The sequence below is a fragment of the Ixodes scapularis genome, unplaced genomic scaffold (genome assembly GCF_016920785.2).
Source record: "Ixodes scapularis isolate PalLabHiFi unplaced genomic scaffold, ASM1692078v2 PGA_scaffold1__304_contigs__length_218370807, whole genome shotgun sequence".
Lineage (NCBI taxonomy): Eukaryota > Metazoa > Arthropoda > Arachnida > Ixodida > Ixodidae > Ixodes > Ixodes scapularis.
Window position 1 is genome coordinate 87,579,997 of NW_024609846.1, and position 4,942 is coordinate 87,584,938.

A 4,942-nucleotide genomic window follows, 5' to 3' on the forward strand; every position below is an offset into this window, starting at 1 on the left:
CATATATGACCATATACGCGTGCAAATAGGGCCATATGTCGCTGTATAAAAGTTCAAATACTGCTTTTATAGCCCTTTTACGAGATATATGGGTAAAATATATCCCCTGATAGTGATATTAGGGCCCGTTTCGGTCGTGCAAGCGAAACGTTATATGTACTCGCAAAGACACTAGTTGATTTATCTATATTGCATGAGTCTCATGTAATTGGTTTACTATTGTTAACATCCTTAAAGCGAAGTCATTCCAGATATTTGGACCAACTAATCAATTTCTCATTTTGAAGATTGAAAGACAAATGAAATTTGGTTGTATGTTTGACGTGTAACGATACAACGAAGTGCATAAGATCGGAAAGCGAGTTAATCAAATAATGGATTTTGGATCGCAGCTCTTAGGCGCCCATTTAATGTTGGCGTCACCGTCGGCATCGGTGTAACCGCCCCGCTAAATTTAGCGGGAAATTGGATTGGTGCTTATGTGAGGTGACGTCAATTTTCCCGCTAAATCGGGGAGTAAAACAAATTTTGTTCATGTTTCCCCGCTAAATTTAGCGGGGAAACATTTCGTTTTCATTTCATTTATTAGCTATTTTGAAGTGGGGTGGCAGGGACAAAGGTTACTTAATAGCACCTGACCAAGGTCCCAAGCCCCATACAGGTTTCAGAGCGGCAACACAGATAAAAACAATAAAAAAAAAGAAGAAAAGAAAAAGAAAGCACAAAAAAATAAGGTTGTTTACAAATTTTTAAGCAATATATTATTCATGCATCAGAATATAATCCTTTATTCTTTTTCTGAACGTATCTATAGAATTTACTCCTTCAGCTATTTCCAGAATTTAAGAATGCATGTTTAGAAGTTGGGGAATTCGCTGTGTTAATGTTTGTTCACCATAGCTCGTACGTGTTTGACCTCTAGCATAATCCACACGTCTTAAGTTTTAATGAGTTTCTCTTAAGGGAAACTGGGTGTGAAACGACTCCGCGTCAGTTTTGAGATAACTAAAGATGACATTTGTAAGGTTGAACATTATTAACTGTTGTGTAATAAGCAAGCGATGTTTTTTTTTAAAATAAGCAGATGTGTGATCGTTATAACTTAAGCACTCGATAGATCGGATCGCTTTTTCCAGGAGCACTAGTAGTTTTTCAAGGTTATTTTTGTTGTCGTACCCCAAACCAATGAGCAGTAATGTAAATGGGACTGAACAAGTGCATAGTATATTGGCGCTTAAGCCATGTTGGTAATAAATATCTTAATTTGTGTATTGTGCCTATTGATCTGGAGATCTGTTATAGACCAGTTGGACACATGAGTTGTCCAGTACAGGTGTTCATGAAACCATACACCCAGGAACTTTAATGATTCAACCTTCTCCAATTTGTAGGAGTTAAACTTTATATCTATGTCGTAGTTAAGCATCTTATTTTTTGCCATAAAAACAATATATTTATAGTTTTCAAAATATTTATTTCAAGCTAGTTTGCAACTAGCCACTATTAATTAATTCGTTCGCTATGCCCCTTACACCATACATTTTTAGCTTTGTTAGTAGTATTTGACGTTTGATTTAATCAAAGGCTTTTCGGAAGTCAAGAAGTATTCCGATGGTAAACTGTTAATTTTCAATGTTTGTAATAATTTTATCTTTATTATTTACGAGTGCCATTTCCATCGATTAATTTTTTTTGAAATCCAAACTGATGTTCAGAGAATATATTATGCTTTGTGAAAAAAACTAGTCAGGCGATTAATAATTATTTGTTCTAAAATTTTCGAAAAAATAGGAAGTACAGAAATCGGCCTGTAATTATTGAGGTCCTCCCGAGCACCATCCTTATATACAACGCAAACGCGTGCTACTTTCATTCTGTCTGGAAAGCGACCAGTTAACAGTGACGTGTTGCATATGTGTGTTTGTGGAGTAATTATTAGACTGGAAAATGAATTTAATTGGTTCAGCTTTGAGACCGTCTTCACCAGGGGCTGTACTGTTTTTAAGACAAGCAATCAAGGTACTTATTTCTGCCTCGTCCGTAGGAGAAAAGAAAATTGAGCTACTTACGTTATTACGTATATATGAAGTGACATTAGCTGCAATAATTGGGGGAGACGGGGATGCTTCTGATGTTAGAAAATTAATATTAAACATGTCTGAGAGCTGTTTACCTCCGTAGCTTTTGCCGTTAATTTACAGTTCAGTAGGAGTTGGATCACTAGGCCTAGAAATCAAAGTTCATACATTGCTCCGAAGCCGTTGCGCCCGAAGTACCCTACGCAGCATCTTTCAAAAACCGTTCGCGCAGCATCGCAACCTTCCGTTTGCGAGCGTCGGCGATTCATGGTGTGTTGAAAGTCGGAAGATGTGCTGTCCGTGGTGTTTTTTATGTGTAACTCTTGCGTAAAAAGGATTGAAGTTTCAAACCGCGAACCTAAGAGTGTAGAGTGTACACCTAATTTTAAATGTATTGGTATATATATGTATATATATACCGGATATCGCTCGTAATATATATATATATATATATACATTGTTACGAATGTTCAAGCCGTCGTCTTTTTTCTACTGTCCGTACTTCGTCCTCCTTTTCCTAATGTCCCCGCTTGTCTTCTTTACTTTCGCCCGTTACAATCGCCCCGCTCCAAGGGACTGTCCGCCCCGGACAGAACCAACGTAGTCATCGCGTGCCACATAAAGTTTGAGTTGATTGACATGAGCTGTCAGAGTCCGGCGTCTTCCTCGTTGAGGCAGCGCTCGCAATTCCTCGAGGCGATATGTCACAGGACCGAGTTGCCTGCTTATTTTGAAGCGTCCGCAGTACCTTGGAAGCAATTTCTCGGATCGCTGCGGCCGTCTGAGGTGACTTCGAAGAAGCACTAAATCTCCTGAATTGAACGATGGTCCTGAACTTCCAGTGCGCAGGCGCTGGGTGAGATGTGACTGCTTGTGAAGGATGGCGAGTCGAGCTCTTTCTGCGCTGCAACCTACTTCGCGACAATTGATTGTTTTCCTAAACGTACTCTTCCAAATTACCTTTAGAATTAGGCCGTGTCTATCTCCTGCCAGCCGGGAGAATAATTTCTCCGGAATTCTAAAATCATGTCACAACTGCAGGTAGAATACCGATTTTTTTTTATTCACCCTGCGTTTCGTGATAACACGTTTCACGGCCATCTTCTCATGGATACACGTTTCTTGGACACACGTTTCGTCGACATTAACGTTTCATCGACATCCGTTAAGCGAATGTCGATAATCCTGCTTTCCCTGGGAATTAAGTTTAGCAAAATCAGGAGTGGCGTAAAGCGCAGCTCATGTAAAAATTTATAAAGCTTGGTACATGCCCAATATTTAATTGGTATTTTTCTCATACAGATGACAAGTTTTTGTGTTTGTTTTCATTGTGTTTACAATGCTGTTTTCCCACCAAAGTGTGTTAAGGCGCCAGGACCTCGTCAAGCTGCAAACGCAGCTTTTTGTCCTGACGTCCTCCTTTTTGTAACAACCAGAATGGGAAATAAAATGGATTATTATTATTATTAGAAGTCACTTTTGGTAGTTATTTGTATTAAACAACCATATATATAAAGGTTGCCTTATTTGATTGGGACATATCTGGCGTTATATGGGAGGCACATAAAACACTATTTGGCAGACTCAGATATGGATATATAAAAATTTAGCATATCTGGCTAGATATGCCTTATATAAACGGAGGTGCTTGATATGGCCAGATATGCCCAAGTTTTTATATAACCATAATCGTTTTTATACAAGTCGAGATATGCTATTCTCGTAAGGGCATGTACAAACGGAATTGTTTTAATGTCCCACAGAAATTTATTAAGCCATTATCATTGCACACAGATTGTTTCTGACAAATTTACAAAAGTGATACCTCCCTGTGAACCGGAATTACACTGTTTTCATGCCAAGCAAAATTCATAAATCAAACTCGAAGGACCGTGGAGATTAGAGAGTTTTAGTAGATTGTTTCAATGACATCGATAACGATACCCGATACTCCGCCGCCGCCTTTCCGCATGCATTGAATCGTTATCAGGGGTATCGAAGGTATCGGAAGGCTATACTAAAACTCTCTATTGAGACTGGAGCAAGACTGCACTCTTAGAAAGAACGGTATCAATTGCCCTCCTATAAGGGAGGAACGGTCTTGTAACCTATGATCCTCTAGAAAGGGAGAAATTTTCGTCCCTAAAGCATAGAGAAATATAGTACTACGTAAAGAGTGGCCACTCGAGCCGTTTCGCGGCCAAGGAGTTAGGGACTCTACTGGCCGTTAGTAGGCACTAGGCTCGACAGTGCCACTTATCCTGAACATTTGTCAGATATATAATATTAACAAATAACTCTGTTGTATAGAGTAAACATTTAAAATGATTACGAACTTTGAAAACTTTCAAAAACGACTTCAACGGCTGTAGCTATGGCTGCGGCGCGACGGTTGGCTTCGGAGTCGTGGACTCGACGGAGGGCGGATACTTCGGCTGCATGCTCTGTCTCTCTTGCTTCGTTGTGTGGGTTGAGTTGGTTCCGCGGCTTGTTGTCTCGTGCGGGTTTCTAGTCATTCTTCCGTTGCGGTCATGGTATACGGTATACGTAAGAACTATTGTGACTGTAGTTTCTTTGTTGACGAGCATTTAATGCATTCGGTCACTGAATTTAGAAGCCACTGGGCCAGATTGTTCTTTTACTATTGCTGTATTAGTCACATGGTCATATGTGCAAGCGCTTTTCATGGAAATTACACGGTAATTTCTTTAAATGCCCTCCATCATATTGCATTTGTCGCTGTAAGTCTTGCTGTAATACAGTACTTTTTTTCCAGTGTTGCACTGTTGACGTGTTTTTCATACATTTTGCATGTGTATTCTTATTTTCTAATGTATAAATAACATACATCACTCATCGTCTTC